This window comes from Petaurus breviceps, unplaced genomic scaffold, assembly GCF_028583685.1.
Source record: "Petaurus breviceps papuanus isolate PSGF00001 unplaced genomic scaffold, PetGlider_PUasm1.0 77, whole genome shotgun sequence".
NCBI classification, from domain to species: Eukaryota; Metazoa; Chordata; class Mammalia; order Diprotodontia; family Petauridae; genus Petaurus; species Petaurus breviceps.
Genome location: NW_027186492.1, coordinates 17,172,807 through 17,194,141, shown reverse-complemented (window position 1 = coordinate 17,194,141; position 21,335 = coordinate 17,172,807). Strand labels below are relative to the sequence as shown.

Below are 21,335 nucleotides of genomic sequence, written 5' to 3'. Positions count from 1 at the left end.
TGAGATATGGAAATAAAAGCAGTGACAGGCCACCTGGGGGCAAGCCAGGGACCTGGGCCACTACTGTTTGCCTGAAAGAGAGGCTCCCAAGCTTTACTCCCTCTGACACCTGCAGAGTCCTGACCTTAACAACCAAAATACTACAACATAGACATTTGTGTGGCAAAACCATGAAAATACCCCCTAGGAAAACAGCATGTGAAATGGCCCTTCTGGTCCGTTCAGTAGAGAAGAAACAAGACAAACTTTGGACACAGCTTCAGATCACTGTTCTAGCCACTGACACAATTTTGGGCAGTTCAGCTCAGAATGTTCCCTGCCTGTGGGTCACTGCTGTGCTGGTCACTTCGGATTCTTCGGGTTTCAGGGTAACATCTGCATCATTTCCAGTTGAAGCTTGGATAATAAGCCAAGCTATAGTCAACCTCTGTTCCCTGCTCTTCTGCCTTAAACCAAGTAAAGAACAGGTAAGACTTTCCCTGGATGCTCCAAATGATGCAGGCGAGGAGTCAGTGGTCGTCTCTGAGGTCCAGGCTCATTTGCCATTGCTCATTAGGGCCACCTTGGGAAGCAAGTGGGAATGTGCAGGTGAGGCTGCCCACTTGCCCTCTCTGGGGGAAGGAGTGCCCCCCCCCAACATCAAACTCCATGGTGGCTGCAATCACCATCACTGTGGCCAGCCTCCAACTGTGCTCTGGAGCCAGAGGAGTGAGGCCCGTGAACGTCATGTGCTGCTGCTGCCAAGGCCACTGGGTGCCACCATTTGAGCCAGAGGCTGGGAGGGAAGGAAACATGGACGGGGCGCCAAGGCAGACACCAAGAGAGACACCTTAGGCAGGTCACACTGCGGGTGGGGACATAGCTCTTATGTAGAGTACATACTAGAATGATTTGCACACTGTAAAAGCATGGTATTTTTTAAATTTGATTTATTGATTTAATGACAACTCTCATCTTACCTAGGATGTCATCTTAGATATATTTTAAGATATTTAAGAATATGTCTACCTCCAATGCCTAAGGGTAGTATGATGTATCAGCAATGCCATATTCACAATGCCTATGGAGATTACAGATATGCTGATATAATTATCCATCACAAAATACATCAGGTTTGCCATTTGGGGAAATAAACTAGAAAATTTATTAAGATACCAAAAGACTGAGTCCCAAAACCAGAAAGTGAAAGCCATCAGAGTAGTTATGACATTGGCACAGGTAGATAAAGTAGAAAGCACCCACATTTTCAAGCCTTTAAAACAGAACAGGCTACCTCAGGCAAAGGTCCTCCTCTCTCCACTCACAGCAACCACCCAGCGTCCGGGAAGCGCACTCCCAGCAGCTCCGGCCCCTGGCAGTCCTCAGCAGGAGTCCTTAGCAGAAATTCTGGCTAAGTCAAAAAGGGCTTCGCGCTGCCGCTGCCGCTGCCTCTGCTGCCGCCGCCGCCGTCACCACCACCGCCAGCCACCGCAGGAACTCCAGCTTGGCTTCCGCTTCCTCTTGCTCCACCCCTTCCTGCTACGTCAGCAAGTCCAGTGGGGCATGGAAGATCTTTAAATCCCATAACCCTTACATATGAAGATAACACATAGTTCTCAAAGGCCAAAATAGTAGGGCACAAGACTTGGGATGTCCTACCAATATGGAAAGACTGAGTATGGCTGCAGCTACATATAAATATGCATTTGCACATGCTTATGCATTTACATATACATGTGTATGTCTATGCTGTCTGAAATCCAATCTAATTTAATGCAAAGGGTTTTGTCATCAGGTTGTCCATAAATGATGATTAAAAAAAAATCAGGGTCTCTCATGAAAACAGTTTGCTAAAATGTAGATGTCTTGTGGTCTGTACCAGTGAAAAAAAGATCAAAACCCATAGATCACAGATGCTTGAAAAATTAAGACCTCACATTTATATATTTATCACATTCATCTGGGCTCTTTGTTTAAAATACAATTACTTTGGAAGGATGGGATATTTCTGTGATCATGCCCTCAATGAATAAAGAGAAAATGTGTCACCTATACTTGTATCCCCAGGAGTGAACACAAGTATTATTCTTATAAATTCTGTGAATTCTTCTATTAGATGGTAAGTTCCTTGAGAGTAAGGATTAGATTTGTCTTTTTGCCATTTTTTGTATCCCCAGTATTTATTAGCACAGTGCCTGGCATGTAGCAAGTACTTGTTAACTTGACTATTCCAGATATTACCTCTCATCTGCATCAGTATATTGAAGATCTCTTTGGGTTTCATTCAAATATATGTATGTGTTCATATGTAGATACAAGTATATACATGTGGTATTTTGTATATAAACATAAATCCACATATATTCACATATGAGTGCATGCATATGCATGCATGTTAGGCATACAAAAACACATACTCTACAATATAAATTGATAAGGTTAGGGTTTAGGTGTGCTCGAGACCCCAAAATAACAACACATAACTGAATGAATTTGACTCAAGCCTTCTCTCAGCCAAAGAAAAGCAAACTTTATTAAAGTTTATTAAAGGGTCACCATAATGGGTAGACTCTTAAAGAAGCTTCAGTATCTGTGACACTTGCATTGGGCAATTGGGCCAGAATCATATGACAGGGTGGTCTGCCCTAGATAATTCTCCACCTTCCCTTCTCATGGAGGAAAGATGGGGTCTTATATACAGAAAGGTTATGGGAGGAATCTAGGAGTGGTCTAGAGGAGGAGTTTTGGGAGGGTCTTCAGGAGGAGTCAAATGATGTCAGGCTCCAGTGATGAGAGATTAAGGGTGGAAAGTAGCTGGAGGCTACCTGGAGATGAGACAATGGAGGGCTAAGCTAATTTAAGGGCGCACAGATATTTGGGGAGGATCAAGTGTGGGAAGCAGCTGAACAAAGGTGGGCTAGGCTAGTAACAGAAATTTGGGCAGAGCTATTATGAAAGTCTTATGGACTCAGGCAAATGACTCATCAAATGGGAAGATTCAATCAGAGTTCAAGGGGGTTCCCAGAGCCTGTACCTCATCAGATTACAGAGGTTTTCAGGACTGAATATTGTGCCTGAAATTTATGGCATTACTAATAAAATTAATTCCAATTCTTTTTTCTGGGGGAAAGCAAATGACAAGACTTAATTCTTTGAAATGAGATGCCAGTGAGGAATTGACAAAATTTCACAGGTCTACCAGTGTGAAGACTAAGTCTTGGCACTCAGTCTTAATGCTATTTATCACCTTCTGGCAGACATTGCTGACTACAAGGAGAAACTCAGTTTTTCCTGTTAAAAGTTTTGTGTAGAATTTCCACTTTCAGTAAGGAAGCTATGTGTGAAATATAAAGTAGGGAGGTCAGTGACAGATTGGATCATTTCTACAGGAGAGCCACCATGGCGATATAACCAAAGGAGATTTAACCATAATTACATTGGTTGAAGAAACTGGGGCTACTTATATTGGATAAGATAAAATTCAAGTAGTACAAAATTATCATTTTCAAGTGTTTTAAAAGGCTACCCCGTAAAGCAGATTGTACTCATTTTGTTTGTCTCACTAAGGTAAAGTAAGATCAATGAATGATGGATAAACATTGTAAACAGACAAATTTCCTCTTGGCTCAGAAAGGAGTTTTTGCTTCTTCCTAGGGGGTCATCAAATGGAGGTTGATTGATCATGTGTTAGGTATTTTGTAGAAGAGAAAATTTCATTTTTCAGATACTATTTGAACTATTTTTGCATTTAGTGTACATATCCAACTCCAAAATTCAGTGCTAGTGAAAAAGCAAAATGGTCTTAAAATTCAGTAATAGAAAATTACTTCTAGAATAAGAGATAGAGCAAGGAAGATAATTGTTCCATTATATTTTGCTTTAGCCACATGCATCTGAAGTTTTGTATGTGTTTATGGCTTTCCAGTTCTCAATATTATATTTTAGAAGACATTGACAAGCTAAAACAGATACAGAAGCAGTTATCTAGAATGGTGAGGGAACTTGAAATACTGTCATTAAAGAATGGTTTGAAGGAAATGAGAGTATTCAGCCTAGAAAAGATTTATGAGAGACTTGATAGGAACATTCAAATCTTAAGGATTACCATGGGGAATCAGAATTAAACTTATTCAGCTTGATCCCAGAAGAGAGAACTAGAACAAAGGGGTCAAAGTCAGAGGCAGACAATTTGACACAAAGTGTTGGACTTGGAATTGGTAGGACCTGAATTTAAATCCCTCCCAATAATTTCTGTAGGAACATGGATTAACTCCAACTTCTCTGAAGTTTAGGGTCTTCAGATCTGTCAAATGGGGACAATAAAAACAGTACATGCTGTTTTTATAATACAGAAGGTTGTACTGTATCAAATCAAGTAATATATTTAAAATGCTTTGTAAACCTGAAAGTGCTATATAAATATTAGCTACTACAATTAATTATTTTAGTTATTTACATTCAAGGAAATTCTTGTTAATAACCAGAACTGTCCAAAATGGAAAGGGCTACTAGGGAAGGGAGAGAGAAAAATACCCTTTCAGCAAGGGCATGCCTCGATGACTACTTGCTTACTGGAGATGTCATTGAAAGGATTCATGATTCTGGGGCAGGCATTGGACCAAATGGTCTTGATTGTAACTGTTCTATCTCTGCTAAATATTCCATTTCTACTTTAAAATATAATTCCTTTCATTTCAAATTCTCTTGGTTTTGTAGAGCTAAAAGACCTAAGTATTTTGTTGACTAATTCTTGAGATTAGTACGGAAACTTTTTTTTTTCTTAAGCTTTGAAAAAAAAAAAAAGGTTAATTGATTGTTCAGAAGTGAAATCTATTCTGTCTTCCAAATTGATTACTTGTCTCAGTTTTATTCAGGAGACTAGAATGCTGAATAGTCCTTACTTGGATGGCAAAAATCCTGATTCTAACAACCTTTCTTTGTTTCAAATGTAAGAAGCAGGGGCTCTCTTTAGACTTCAAACCCCACATCCTAAATAAGAGTTCTAGGTTACAGATTCCAAAGAAAATTGTCAGTACGATACTTTAGCATCTATACTTTCAAAACGCCTTATTACAATACCATTATTGTGAATTCCCTTAAGTCCTAAAGTACTGAATATCCTTGGATGGAAACTGAGAGGGATCCTTTGTATTTTGGGCCAGTCCTAACTGAGGCTAGTCTAGTGATTCAGAGTTATAAAGCAAAAAGACACTGGTGGAACATAAAAATTCCTTTCTATTCTATATGATTCTAATCTATATGATTCCATGCAAAACTCTCCCCACCTGTCCTCATTCCAAACTCCAGGGAACAAGATTAAAAGGGGACAAGTAGAACTAGAAATATTTTATTCCATTTCTTTGTCAGTAACAAAATCGTAATATGGTATAGGTGAATTTGTCATTTATATTTGAAAACTGTATTACTGCCAGTGATCTGTATATGGGTATATAATTTTAGCCAAATATTAAAGTGAAAGGCAAACAAAATATTTTACATTATAAATTAACATACAAACTAGCTCCAATAACTATAGGACAAATGATTACTTAAGAAACATCCTTCTTATTGTGGTTCAGTGGAAAAAAAATTGCATTTCCATTCAGAGAAACTGGATTTGATTTCTACTTCTTTCTCTGACTATCCATCAAATAAATTAGTCTCTCTGAGCCTCAGTTTCTTCATCTGTAAAAGGAGGAAGAAAAACTAGATGGCCTTCAATGCGCTTTCCAGATATAATCTTATGGTCCATCAAATTATCTTAACAATGCAAATTAGGCTAATATTCTGTTTTAAAATCCTCTAGAGAAGAAGGTTCCAGTCTCCCTCAGGAGCCTATTACAAAGTTCTTCCCTATACTTAATTTAAATTCATTTCCCCTTGTCCTGTCTTTAGTCTCTTGGCATTATCTTTTTTTTATGATTGGAAAAACTACATTCCCTGTTCATGAGGTTATTTTTCATTTAAATTTTTCTCAATATAAAGTTTCTAATAAAAATGTCTTGACTTGAGTAGCCTTTCTTTTTTCTTCCCTACAAGGAAAAAAATCAAAACATGAATTAAAATATTATTTCTCATTTCTTTATAACCAAAGATTTTTAATGCTTCTTTCAAATTAAATTTCACTTATTAATCTACGTTTTCAATTTCCTCTATAACTGGAAGTGGTAGTTTAAGTTCAAACCACTTACTTGAATATTTCAATTATGATTCAAGACTAATGGGCATGAAATATACTTGCCTTGGTGAATTTCAAAATAAATATCTCGAGGAATATTTTATATGCAGAACAGAAGTATTAATTTGATCATAGGAACTTTGCCACATTGTATTAAAGTAAAATGCTAGTCTGTCTGCCAGGGAAAGATGTCAGTTAGATATTTGCTGAAAACTTAAATTTAAATTAAGGTTTAGTCATTTTAATATTTATATTCCTGTATTTCTTGCTCTGTGTTGTGTGAGAAGGGAGTTAAAAAAAAGTCCTTCTGTATAACAGACTTACTCTGACTCACTGGAGGAAAATGACTATTTTAATTCATTTCCCTTATGTAAACTTAAAATAGTTTGAGGTAGTGTTCATATCTCCAAACTGGCAAGCTACTTCTAAATGACGTATACATGAACTTGAAGAATGGCTGATATTTATATGTCACTTGGAAGTCTGCAAAGTTTTTCATGTATAATTTTTACAACAAGCTCTTGAAGTAACCATTACTAATATTATTCTCTCCATTTTACAGGTGAGGATAGCACCACTAGAGAACAGTGATTTGCCCATGGTCTTATAGCTGCTAAGGGTCATAAGCAGTATTTGGAATTACATAGTCACAATGAATATCTCTACTCAGAAGATATATAGTAAAATTCAAAATACTTTAATGTTCAGGATATTCAAATTCTTGTTGAAGAAACATAAAAATGGGCTGAATAGCCCAGTATGATGGAGCTGAAAGTGGTTGATTGCTTGCATTAAGGAGGTCTGAGCTGCATTAAGAATAAAACCATTTGGATATTGACACGAAGACTTGCACAGATATGGGAGAGGAAGGTCACTAGGCTATGAAATGGCACAGGTTCAAAAGAAATGGAGCAGGTTAACACTTCTATGCTGACCAGCAGTGGGACTGGGCCTGTGAGTTCTGCTCCACTTCCACTCTAAGCACCATACACAGACCTAGTTTTAAAAAAATAAATAAATAAAGGTTGAATGGGTTAGTTTTCACTTCTCAAAATACTCTCCTTTCATCCTTACCTTCTTTTTTCTTCACCTATTTATTAATAGTCTACCCTTGTTTCTCAGGTTAGTTCCTGGGCCATCCCCTCTAATCTCTCTTGAGATCTCCTCTACTATAAGTGATCATCACTTCTTTGTCTGATGTGATGGAATTTTACGCATAGTTATCATATCCTACTTTATAGTGTATTCATCAGTACACTTATCTAATCTCCTCCTACTAGAATATAAGCTTTAAGAGGTAAGGATAAAGTCTTATTTATCCTTGTCTTTCCCCTAGTGCCTGACACATGAGTAGGAGAGATTCACTATCTTTCTTGCTTGTAGTTACGGTAGATTCTGTTAGGACATGTTCACTCTGTGTCAAGATGTAACAGATAAAGGGACCTGTTATACTATTCAACTGCATGTGGCTCTGACCAAAATTAGAGCTTGTACAGCATTTAAAAGCCTGACATTTACATGTAGGCATGTATATATACACGCATATATTATATTCATGTATACACAAATATACAATACACACATACATATGTGTTTGTATATGCATCTATGTTTGTCTGTGTGTATATGTGTGTATGTCTATGTCTTTCTCTCAGCCTCTCTGTGGTTTGTGCTATAGAATCTTCCTCTGTTAATGCAGTGAAATCACTTTATCTTCAACTTTCTGCTCATAGAGAACTTCCTGAGCCACTGAGGGGTTAAATTGACTTACCCATGGTCATACACATAGTATGTGATAGAGACAGGACTTGAACCCAGGTCATCATTCCAGACCAACATTCTATCCATTACATCTAAACTTATTTTTTAAAAAATATATTCATTTCCATTTGTTGTAGAAGTAGAAGATTCAAGCTTCCCCAATTATATAAGGTACTATGTCAAAAAGAGTAATAATAATTCATATATATATATATATATATATATATATATATATATATATATATATATGTGTGTATGTACGCACTTATGTAGTACCCTATGGTTTATAAAGCCTTTTTCTTTATAGGAACTCTGTATAATAGTGAAATTATCATTATCTTCCCAGTTCCTCCTATTCTTTTATCCTCATCTATCTCAATTCTTTTCTTCCTGTTGTAGAACAAAATGGAAATGATTCAGTCCAGTCTAGTGGTTCTGTATGGGAAGTAAAATGAAATGAGATTTTGAGATACTGAGATCAATGAGAAGTTGAGATACTGCTAGGCCACCTATCAGTTAATGAGAAGAGGTTTACTTAACAAAAGCATGGCAAGGGTATTCAGCAAAAAGATAACATTGGTTCAGTTGGATGCAGCTTCCTTATGCCTCTGTAACTGCCATATGTTGACACATCAATATGAAGAATTTTTTCAAGACTGAGGAAAGCCTTTGGCTCCTTGTGAATTAATTTTATGAACTGAATTTGCTTTTAGATCACTAGGAAGCTATATTGATTGTGCAAGTCTTAGTCCTTGGACCAAATATTTAATATGTTTAATATGTAATATAAAACTATCATAAAAACAACAGTGACCAGTATATACATACACACATGCATATTTATTGTGTGTGTATATGCTTTAAAGTTTGTAAAGAATTTTACAAATATTATTTCAACTCATTTTAGTCATGCATTTTAAATACAGTGTTTAAATTTTAGACTCACTTCCAGCTTCCACCTACACTAGCAGGTTATTTACTGAGAACATGTGTAACTACATTTAGAACCCTGAGTCATTGGGGTTGTTTTTCTAATCCTATTGCTTATCAAGCTCCATTTAGTGAGTTCTATCACTATCAACTATCAGTTAATGTCTCCCTAATTCCATTTATAGAATTAACAACAATTAGCTTTTAAAAAGAGATTATTTACTGAGAAGGCAGAATAAGAAGCAAAGCACAATATCCAAAAGTGGAAACACACTCTTCTCTACAACTTTTGTCATTGGGAAGAGTGGGCTAAAACTTAAAAGAGTTGCTAGTAAATATTTTCCTCACCAAATAGGTGTTTCATAGCCAGTAGGTGATTCCTTCCCTTGCTTTCTGGACATAGTGTCTCAGCTGCCAGATCATACTGATCTAGATCAAGCCAGTCACTATTCAGGGGTGTCTCCTCATCCAGCTTAGCTGCCATAGCTACTGGCAGACCATGTAATGCATTCTAACTGTTGGATCTCTGGTAGTTCTAGTACATTCCATCTCTCTTCCTCATTCATTTAAGATCAGGAAAGGATGAACACAACATATACAGAAGAAACAAAGTTATCGTGCATTTGTGGGTAGCTAGAAGGAGAGAGACCCAGAGGTTCTTCCTCTACCAGTATGGGCAAAGTTCTTGCCTTGCTCAATAACCAAGGAAGAACAAGAACGTATGTTTATCTCTCTAAGCTTTTGTATGCACACTCAGTTCCGGCTCAGAAGTCAATCAAAGGGTTTATGTCCCCAAGAAGTAAGCATACAGGAAAGAATTAGAGGATATCCTCATGTGCCAAAGCATGAGAGAAAGCTCACCTACTTCCAGGAGGTTGATACTTGGCCTTCATTGGCTATCTTCCTGAGTTTCTCTGCCTCATTACACAAAGAAACCCAAGTATACTCTTTGTGGAGTAGATGGAACAAGCTACTCTGTCCTCAGAGTACCATTGGGAGTGTATTTGGTATATATACCACTTATGAAGTGATCTTGAGAGTCCTAAGAAGGGTAAGCATTTTCCTTCCAGGTACCTCCCTCAAGTGCCTTACACCATAGTCATAATAAAGTTCTAGTTGCACACTTCCTAATTACCACCGAAATAACATAAAAAAATCCCAAGTTCATTCAACAGGATTTCTACACAATCTCCCCAACCAATAGTCTTAGGGGAGATTCTAGGCTCTCAACAGTTCCTGGACCTAGAGATCATTATCACTCCCAAGTATAAAGATTATACAAGTTTAAGAAATCACAATTTACAATATTTATTATCTTTAAGGCACAGTTCTTTAACATCTTTCAATAATTGTGGAATGACCACAGAAAATTTAATTTATAATTCCATTCAGTCAAAAGGGGAATGAAGCTTTTGGTATTTTTTCTAAAATCACAGCCATAAGCACATAGCCACAGGCTATAGGACTTTCATATCAGGTCCTTCGATCACCTTGAGCTCCTCTTCTTCCTCCACACTTCTCTTTCCTCTTCAACAGACATTATGACCAGTCTAGTGGCTCAGGTTCTGAATTAGAATGAAATGGAACATTCATAGACCATTTTTCTATTAACAAAAGGAGGTCTATTTAACAATAGTATGGAAAGTAAAATCAGCATGCATATAATATTGATTCAATTGGGTGAAATTTCCCTATCTCTGCATTTGCACTAGTTCAGAAGTGTTTGTCAAGATTGAGGAAAGATCCATTACCATATCTATGCAGATCATTCCCAAATCTGTAAATCCAGCCCTAGTCTCTCTATGGAGGAGTTCCAATATCACATCCCCATCAGCTTATCAGACTTTCTAAGGGGGTGTACAGTAAGTTTCTCAAACTCAAAATATCCTAAATAGAATGCATTACTATCTCCCTAAATTCACCCTTCTTCTGAACTTGCTTATTTCAATCAAGGGTTTCAACTACTTCCAGTCATGGGTTTGCCAACTTAGACGGATGTTCCACTCTATCCTTTCTCATCCCACATGCCAATCAATTGACAAGTTGGATTGATTATTCTGAACAAAATTTCTCACATGTGTCTCTTTGTATATTCATTTGAGCACCAGCCTAGACCAGATCATCAATACCTCTTGCCTACACTATTTCAATAGTCTTCTAATTGGTCTCCCTGCCTTAATTCTCTACCCTCTGTCCAATCCATCTTCCCCTCAGATGCCAAAGTGATTTTCCTAAAGCATAGTTCTGGCCATGTCATTCTTCAACTCAGTTAATATCAGGATAAAACACAGAGTATTGCATTTGGCACTTCAAATCCTTCATAATTTGGTTCCACTCTACATTTCTTGGCTTGTTATGTATTACTTCCCTTCATGTTCCTCAAAGATGACACTGAATTTCCCAACTATATGGCTTTACTGCTTCTCACACATGCCTGGAATGTTCTTTTCATTATCATCCCTTAGTATCCACAGCATTCTTCAAAGTTCAGCTAAGGGCTACCTTCTACATGAAGACTTTACTGAATTTCCAAGCACACTAGAGTCTTCTGTCTCAAAATTACTTTGCAAAACATTTTGTGAATGTTTTGTATATACCTTGATGCATGGTAAATGATTAATATATATGTTGACTGATCAATAATTTTATATATGAAGGAATAGATACTTGTCCAGTGACGTGATTTGCCCAACCCCACAAATCTAGTGTCAGAGTTAGAAGAGCTACCTCTCCTTACATCAGCCTCAGTGTTCTTCCCCCTACATCATGCTGCCTGTCAATTTGACACGGCACCTTTATTACATCAAGTATATCTGGCAGAAAGAAAGTGTCCTGCTGTATCTAAATAGCATTGCTGTGATTTCTGTCAAAATATAGATTGCCAAACTGTTTTTGAATTTTCTGTGGGATCAATTTGGACAGCAAACCAACCTGCCTGATATACCACTGATGGGAGCTCAGGTTTTTTTGCATGTCTTTTGGCAATTTTATAAGAATATTTAGGGGCTTATTATTAGAAAGTGATTTCACATACATTACCTCATTTGATGTGCATAATATATGAAGAAGATAGTAGAAATATATTAACATCATCATTTTATAGAGAAGGAAAATGAGGATCACAGAATATAAATGAATTGCTCAAGATTATATACCTATTAAGCAGTGGATTTGGGACTTATATGTGTAATATAGAAGTTTTCTACATTAATTCCAGAGACAATAATAGAGCTATGGCATGTTGGAAATACATAAAAGAACTTTTTTTTTGATACAGATTACACGCACAAGTCATTTTATAAGGAGTGATCTTTATCATAACATGACTGATTTTCACAAGTACTAGGAGGTATTAGGAGTCACCTCTAGCTAACTGTCCCTGGATATAATCTGTTCAACAGCTTTATAAATGATTTTCAAGGAAGGAATAAATACAAAGTTTATGAAATTTTTGGACTAAATGAAGTGGGCAGGAACATTTATTGTACTGGATGAAAGAATTAGAATCAAAAAAGGTTCTTGACTAGATGAAAAAAATGGGCCAAATCTAGTGAGATTAAATATTTTCATTTATGAATTATATATATTTGTTCTAGGCAATGTGCTAAATGTCGGGAATACAAAGACAAAAGGAACATAGCCTCTGCCCTCCAGGAGCATTCTATTAGGAAAGAAAATAATGTACATACATGAAGATATGCAGAATACAAGTGTGTGTGATATGTATATATAGAAATATATACACACACTTATATGTGTATGTGTATGCATGAATGTGTGTATATAGTGAAGCTCCAGGAATTCTTATCCCAATTCCCACTAACATTGGCAAGTTGGATTCCTAGACCCAGCTATTATTCCCCTTTGGGGTTCTAAGAGTAATCTTGAGGGCTACTGGGATTCTATCATGCAATGGAACAGAAAGTAATCCAATATGGAACAACTGTAGAGAATATGGAGCAAGGTAAGATGTAAGAAAACTGGAAAGAAGGAATGGGCCAGGTTGTGAAAAGTTTTAAATGCTAGAGAAATGTATATTATATGCTATAGGAAATAGGAAGCCACTGAAGTTTAGGGGGGGAAGGAGTGACATGGACAGAACAGAACTTTGGAAAAAATAACTTTGGAAATTGTGTGGAGGCTAGATTGGAGGAAGAAAGGAATGAAACAAGCATTTTTAAAGTATCTATGTACCAGGCACTGTTTCCAAGCACTTAACAAATATTATCTCATTTAATTTTCACAACAGTCCTGTGAGGTAGGGGCTATTTTACAGTTAAGGAAACTGAGGCAGGCTGAGGTTATGTGATACCCAGGATCATATAGTTTATTAAATATCTAAGGTTATATTTGAGCTCAGGTCTTCCTGACTCCAAGCCTAGTACTGTATGTACTGTGTGACCTAGTTGCCTTCTAAAGGCATAGAGACCTGAGATAGAAAAAAAAAAAAAAACATGTAGGGAGCTATTGTAATGGCAATTGTAATATTGTAGTTGAGAGCTGATGGGAACCTGAACTAGGATAGTAGAGAGAAAGGAACATATTCAAGAAGTGTCATGGAGGTAGAATCTACCTGACTTGGTAACTGATTAGAAATGTGGGGAGATGAGGGAGTTGCCAAATAATGATCTTCATTTTCTTGATAAAACAGCAGTCAGTTCAGCTTAGAGGGTGAGAGTGTGTGCTGTGGGACACTTGAAGAGGAAAAAGAATGTTTGGAACAGCCTCTGTGGCAAGTGAGATAGACAATCAATTGGGGGGAGTAAGAGAATCGTCTTGTTGCAATGTGAACCCAGTTGAGATTGGGTAATGTAAAATGTAGAGAACCCAGTCAACAAGGTTGTGTGACTTCCTCCAGATTCACTTGGAAGTATCCCTTATGGAATGTCTTCTAGACGTTGCCATATGGTTATTAAAATTGCAATGGTCATTTGCAGAATCCATTCTCATGTAATATATTCTGAGTCATCTAATTTTGGTGAAAAAAAAAAGCAAAAAAAAATTTGTAAAAATTGTTACAAGAGATGAAAAATTGTGCATATCTTTTCATAATTATTTGAAGTAATAGTTGTTGACAACTTCTCTACAATGAATTACACCATAGAGTTCCAAACCTCTTTTTTATAGTAACCATGTTGAATTAACTGTTTATTCTTCTATACTTCCATGGAACTCTATACTTTGCTGTGTCTCCTACTTAACTACCTCCGTGTTCCCCAAAGTATGGTTACTTATTTACAAGTGTAGTTTGTCTTTTATGCTTATATGGATATAATCTTGAGGCAGGAGATGAAGCTGAAAGGGAAAATATATTCACTCCCTTCTTTGTCAACTGTCTTGGAATGTGTCCATGCCAACAGATCCAACAAGACCTTTTCTTCTCTTGCTGGGCAGTTCCTATTTCCCTAATCACCAACCTCAGCTGTTGTTGTTCAGTCATTTCAATCATGTCTGACTCTTCACGACCCCCTTGTGTTTTCTTGTAAATGATACTGGAATAGTTTTCCATTTCTTTCTACAGCCCATTTTACAGATGAGGAAACAGAGGCAAATAGAGTTAAGTGACTTGCCCAGGGTCACCCAGCTAATAAGTGTCCGAGGTTGGATTTAATCTCAGGAAAAGGTGTCTTCTCGTCTTTAGGCCCAGCACTCTATCCACTGTGCCACCTTGCTGGAAAAAGCTTTCTTTGTATATGCATAAGGGAAGCAGGGACAGAAGAAAAAGTGACAGAAGAAAAAGTCGTGTGACTCAGCTAGTCGAGTCTTGTCCTACACAGTAAAAATGGCATTCTGATTCACTTGGAAAAATTGTGCATCCAGTTTCATTTTACCTTTTAGGAAGTTTAACAAAAAACTGTTGATCATTACAAACAAACAAATTGCCCAGTTTCTCTGATACATTTGGACCAAGGTTTGAAACCTGGTCCTTTCTGTGTTTTTGTAGTCCAATACCCAAAGATTGGTTCTCCCTGCTGAAGTCACATTGTTCTCAAATAAGGCAAAATGTACTAATCAGTAATGAATAGATTTATGAGATGTTTCTAGCCTGTAAACTAGTTAAGGAGAAATTAGAAATTTAACTTTACAGAATAGAATAAACTTTGGCATTAGTTTCTGTTTTACTTGGGCATAAGACAGGGAAAGAAGAGGAAAGCATACCTCAGCTTGTTACCTATCAGCCCAAATAGAGTCCACCACAGCATTCTGGTGGCAGTACTCTGGAGGCTGACAAGAAGGGAAGAGAAATGAATAAACATTTATACAGCACCTACTTTGTGAGAAGAATTTTGTTGCAATGGCTATGGAGACTATGAAGGGTGCTGAAGCAGGCATTGGGTAGAACTCAAAGCTGGGTCGGACACAGAAGAAGGCCAGTGTCATACACTGTATCCTCGGTCATCACCAGTTGTCTTGACTTCTGTCTTGCCACTGGATACCAATGACTGGAAGAGAGCATGAGGATGAGGACTTTGTACATTTCTGCCTAACTAATAAGCAAGACAAGACATTCCTCATTATTCACTAGTCTACCCGTCTTGTCCTGTGGTGATAGGCCAGTTACAATGCAGCAAGTGTGGATGCACTGGAAACTGTAGCTGCAGCCTGGCACCCAGGTAGCCCAAGGCATGTCTTTTCACCAAAGCAGAAGTGGGATTTGTCAGTCTCATGGGTGTCTGAGCAGCCCTTTTAAGGACTGCATTCTCATCTCATGTTGGAAAGAAAAGGCTATATACAAGGTGCTCTAAAAATCATCTGCTTCACCCAACCCTGGCCTGTTTACTGTGATCTACACTGTGGTCAAAAAACATAAAAAGTCTTCCAAACTCCCATTGGATTGCTCACACCCTGACCCCAACATCCTGATGGCATTGGTCTTCTTCAAAAAAGGAGAAACAGCTATGTGCCAAGTACTGGGCTAAGTACTTTACAAATAGAACCTCACAACCATCCTCTGGGGTAGGTGCTGTTAAATCCCCACTTTACAGCTGAAAAAAAACTGAGCCAAACTAAGTTTAAGTGACTTGTCCAGGGTCACACAGTTAGGAAGTGTCTGAGGCTAGATTTGAACTCAGGTCTTCCTGACTCCAGGTCAGCACTCTATCAAAAGCACCGCCTACCTGCTCTTAAACTCCTGCTCTATGTAACTTCACAGCTTCAATGCTCAACTCCGAAGCCCTTTGTTGTCTTCCACTTTCAATGTATTTGAAACAGGCACTGCTGCTGCTGCTGGTGCTGCTGCTAAAAAAAATTCAGGGACTGTGAAAGTCCTTTCCACTGCTCAGATTACCTCATTTGCACCTTGCTTAGGGCTCAAGCTAGTCTCTATGGCTCCCAGGATGGGAAGAAAATTTCTGTCTGTCTGAGACAGCATCTCCCAGAGAGCCAAAATTAAAACACTTCTCCTTTTTCTAAGGTATCTATTTCAAAATCAGGTTATCCATATTTTCTCTCTACTAATCTGTTTAGCTCCAGGCTATGCGAAGTCTGAAAGGGAAAGCCATTACAGAATCAGGAAAGGCCTTTGGAGTGAGAAGGTGTATCAGCAATGCCATATTCACAATGCCTATAGAGATTACAAATATGCTGATATAATTATCCATCACAAAATACATCAGGTTTGCCATTTGGGGAAATAAACTAGAAAATTTATTAAGATACCAAAAGACTGAGTCCCAAAACCAGAAAGTGAAAGCCATCAGAGTAGTTATGACATTGGCACAGGTAGATAAAGTAGAAAGCACCCACATTTTCAAGCCTTTAAAACAGAACAGGCTACCTCAGGCAAAGGTCCTCCTCTCCCCACTCACAGCAACCACCCAGCGTCCTGGAAGAGCGCTCCCAGAAGCTCCGGCCCCTGGCAGTCCTCAGCAGGAGTCCTTAGCAGAAAGTCCTGCTCCCAGCAGCTCCGGCCGCTGGCAGTGCTCAGCAGGGGTCCTAACTCAAAAAAAAAAAAAAAGGCAACCGCCGCCAACTGCCAACCGCAGGACCGTTAGCTCGGCTTTTCACTTTCTCTTGCTCTGCTTTGTCAGCACGTCCATGGGGCATGGGAGATCTTTAAATCCCATAACCCTTACAGAAGGCCACTGTGATAGGTGACCTTCAAGTTGGGATTTAGCAGATGGGACAGGATGTAATAGTTGAAGAAACTAATAGATGTGAAAAGCTCAAGCATAGACATGTAGGCCTATGAGTTCAATGAATGTTTATGAAGCAGAGGAATATCCAGTTTGGCACGAAGTAGAAATGTTTGTACATAGCAGTAGTTTGGCATGGGGTACTAATAGGATATGAGGATGAAAAGATAGGTGATGACTGATTGTTAAGGTCCAGCCAGTGAGGAGAAATTGAATTTTACTTGATAAGCAATAGGGGACAATTCAAGATTTTTAACTAAATCTCAGTTTAAGAAAGGTTATTCTGGCAGTGATATGAAGAAAGGACTATAGAAGGGGAGACAGTAGTCTTGAGATAACTTGTTGCAACGCCACCACAATATTCATAGCACCAATGGAAACTCTGAATATGCTGGCATAGTGCTCAATCACAAAATATAACAGACTCTCCACAAAGAAGACAGAAGCAAAACATGTATTTAGACACCAGAAAACTGAATCCCCAAACTAGAAAGCTGTTATTGTAGCAAAGAAGTTAATATACCATAACAGCACAGAGAGCCACAACATCCTTCAGCCTTCACACAAACCAACACTCACAAGCCTACCTGTCTGCATCCTCTCCTCCCTCCATCTCTAACTGCTCTGACTCCCAGCTTCCTGTGGGCTCTGCTCTACCCTTCAGCAAAATCCTCCCACAACAGACTCCATGTGAATACATTCAGCCTATTAGGGGGCAGGGAAATCTTCAAATTCCCATTATCATTACACTTGTTTGCAGGTTAAAACAGTTCAAGAAGCTGATAATGAAGGTATACATGGTGATTATTAGGAGAATAGGAAGAAAGAGATAGATTTGAGAGATATTGAAGAAATGGAATCCATAGGACCTAGTAACTAATAGAATATGAAAATTGAAGAGAGAAAAAAAGAAAGAAAATGTAAAGGAAGGGAATATTCAGAGGTAACCCAAAGGTTACAAAGTATCAGGGGGAATGATAGTGCCACAGAGAGAAATAGCAGAAGCAGATTTAGCATTAAGGATAATTACCTGTTTTTTTTAATATACTTGATTTAGGATACTGAATGGATATTCAGATAAAGATGTCTTGTAGGCTGTTAGAGATACAGGTTTAGATCTAGGAAGTGATGTTGGACTGGAGATGGAGATTTTGGAATTATATGCAGATAATTGGTGATCAAAGTCATGGTGTTTAATGAAATTCCCAAGGGAAAAAGTATAGACAAAGAATAGGGCCAAGTACAAACCCATAGAGGAACACTCATCCTAAGAGGTCAGGAGAAGGACACAGAGATAACAAAGGAGAAAGAGAAGAGAAACGGGCCGATCGTAGTCCTACAGTTGGAGAGGACCTCTGAGGCCTTCGAGTAGAACCCTCTCTTTTTACAGATGAAGAGACTGAGACTCAGATAGATTACGTGATTTTCTCAAAGTCGCTTAGGTATTAAGTGCCACAGGCAAGAATTAAACCCAGGTCATATAACTCTAACAGCTCCCTATTACCTCTAGGATCCAAATCCAATCTCCTTTGCTTAGCATTTAGGGCCCCCTTCAATTTGTCCACAACCTTCTTTTTTTATTCTCCTCATATTATTCCCCTTAATACACTTTATGGTCTTATCTACTTGCATTCTTACTGCTCCTCATGTGTAACCCTCCAACTTCCAAATCTGTTTCTTGGAGCTGCTTTTTCCCCAGCCTAAAATGTACTCCCTACTCATCCCTACCTCTTAAAAAGTCTACCTTCCTTCAAAGGTGAGAATAAGCCTATAAATTCTTCAGGAAATCTTTACAAATTTCCCCAGATATTAGTGTCTTATGCCAAGCCCCTCACCCCCCCCCAATCCTGAGAATTATTATATATATATATATATATATATATATATATATATATATATACTGTCATCGTTAATAGAATATGAGCTCACAGATGAATTGTTTTATTTTTGTCCTCCAGAGCCTTTCACAATGCCTGACATATAGTTGGTACTTAGTAAATTATTATTGACTGATTATTGATAGATGGAAAGATTGACTGAAAAAGGTGAAGAAAAGCCTGCAGGTAAAACTGAGAAAACCAGGAGAAAAAGAAGTTTCTACTTTCATTAGACATGAGAAATGGCATAAAAAGAGTGAAGGACTCTATAGGGACTCATCCCAGTCTGGCCTGAAAAATGAGAACACTGGGTGGTTATTCTGTAGAGCCATGAGGAGCAGTTAAAAAGTAGGCAAAGGAGAGAGGAAGTTGTTTTCTTCTCTTTCACTCCTTGCTTGAGCATCAGAAAGGTTCCAGGAGACAGGAAGTATGTGGGGGAAGTATTAGACTAAGGAGTTATATAAATCTTTGCGATTGATGGATGCTCATTTTCAGATTGTCAATTTGTTTTTCTAATTTTAATATGGCATTCTTCTGTAATACTGCAAATCTGGCGGAAACAAATGATGTAAATCAGCAGTTAATAAAGCATTTAAATTTAAAATAAAATAAAATACTGCAAATTATGTGTTTATAGGGAGGCATTATTTCAGTGAACTTTGTGGTTCTATTTCTATATCCTCTAAGGTGTCTTAGGCAAGAGTTTTGAACTTAGAGAGTAGACAATCTCTCAAATGTAATTGCATCCCCTGTATTATGAGACAGTGTTTGACATAAGGTTTCTTGTAGAATCACATGGGCGAATAAGTAATTCATACAAAGTGTTCTAAGAAATTTAGAGAGGAGGAGTTTAGTTTTTGAGGAGGGATTCTATTTAGTATTAGAGAACATGATATAGTTGGAGCCAGGGAGTCCTTGTTTCAAATCTTGCCCCTAGCACTTACTAACAGAATAACCACATACAAGCAATTTAAACTCTTAGAGGCTCACTTTCCTTATTGGTATGATAATATCTGCATCATACCTACCTCACATGGCTTTGGTGAGGCCCAAATTTGAAACATGGCAAAACTAGACTCTATAAAAATATACATTGTTATTCTCAGCACTTTGTAGTGGGGCTGTCTTGGGAAATCTTGCATGCAGGAAATGTGTCAGACAATGTCTGGAATTTTCAGGTACCAATCATCCATCAAGTGGAGAAAAATACTTTTCCTCTCACTTTGTGTCAGGGAGGATTTTTTTGGCAGAGAGGGGGCGATGAATATGTGAAGGACAGATTGTAAAAAGATTGAACAGGGAAACATTTAGAAGGTTCTTCCCTTTAAAAATTGAGAGTTGATGAATCCCTGAGTTTAGGGTGGTAGCAGTCTAAGTGTGGCAGCTGTGTGACACAATAGATAAAGCACTGGGTCTGAAGACAGGAAGACATCTTTCTGACTACAAATCCAGCCTCAGGTACTTAACTGTCTGTGTCATCCTGGATAAGTCACTTAGGGTTAAGTGACTTAACACTATTTGCCTCAGTTTCCTCATGTGTATAATGAGCTGGAGAAGGAAATGGAAAATCACTCTAATATCTTTATCAAGAAAACACCAAAAAAAAAAAAAAAAAAGAAAACATCAAACGAGATCATGAAGAGTCAGACATGACTAAAAAACTTCATGAAGTTTGGATTCAGTCAAAGAGCCACATTTGAGGACCTAGAAGGCCACATGTGGCCTCAAGGCTGCAGGTTCCCCCACCCGTGAAAGTGGAAAGGAGATGAGCACTAAGGTATATATTGTGGAGAAGGAATTAACAGGCCCTATTAACTGACCAGATATAGGAGGTGAAGGAAATGAAAGAGTCAAAAATGAGTTTAAAGCGGGCCTGCACAACATAACAGTCTGAAATCCTTTGTGGGGCAGAGAAACTAGGTGGGGCAGTGAATAAGCTCCAACCCTGGAGTCAGGAGGACCTGAAATCCTTTGGTGAGCTGTAAGCAGCCTGTATGCCATATGTTTTGCAGGACTGCTCTACAGTCATCTAAAGATGACTTGAGATTTGCTAAATTAATGCATGGAGAAATTCTCTAGTTACTCAATGGACAATTCCAAAATGTCCTGAAAATATCTAAAAATCAATATGTCCTAAATAGAATTTACCTTCTTTTACACTAAACCAACATTTCCTCCAAATTTCCCTGTTTTTATTGAGGTCATAATATATACATTCCCAAACTTTTGGTCATCCCTGATCCCTTGACAAACAGTATAGATTCTATGTCGACAAGATCCCTTCTGCCTTTACTCTTGTCTTCACTTACATTATCTACCATTATAGTGCTGGCCCTCAACTCCTCTTACCTTGACTGTTGCAACCAGTTCCTAATTGGACTCCTGGAATCCAATCTCTTGCCTCTTACCCACTCAGGTGTTAAAATAATCTTCTTCTTCTTCTTCTTCTTCTTCTTCTTCTTCTTCTTCTTCTTC

General features: G+C 38.0%; 1 long non-coding RNA gene across 1 annotated transcript; it reads right to left on the bottom strand.

Annotated features, from left to right (window-relative positions):
- Positions 1–10,156: 10,156 nt before the first annotated feature.
- LOC138175344 (uncharacterized) lies at positions 10,157–16,088 on the bottom strand. The gene is made up of 3 exons (XR_011171975.1): positions 15,967–16,088; positions 15,121–15,291; positions 10,157–10,413 (listed from the first exon to the last, which is right to left on the bottom strand). It is a non-coding gene; the product is annotated as an uncharacterized lncRNA (long non-coding RNA).
- Between the last annotated feature and the right edge of the window lie 5,247 nt (positions 16,089–21,335).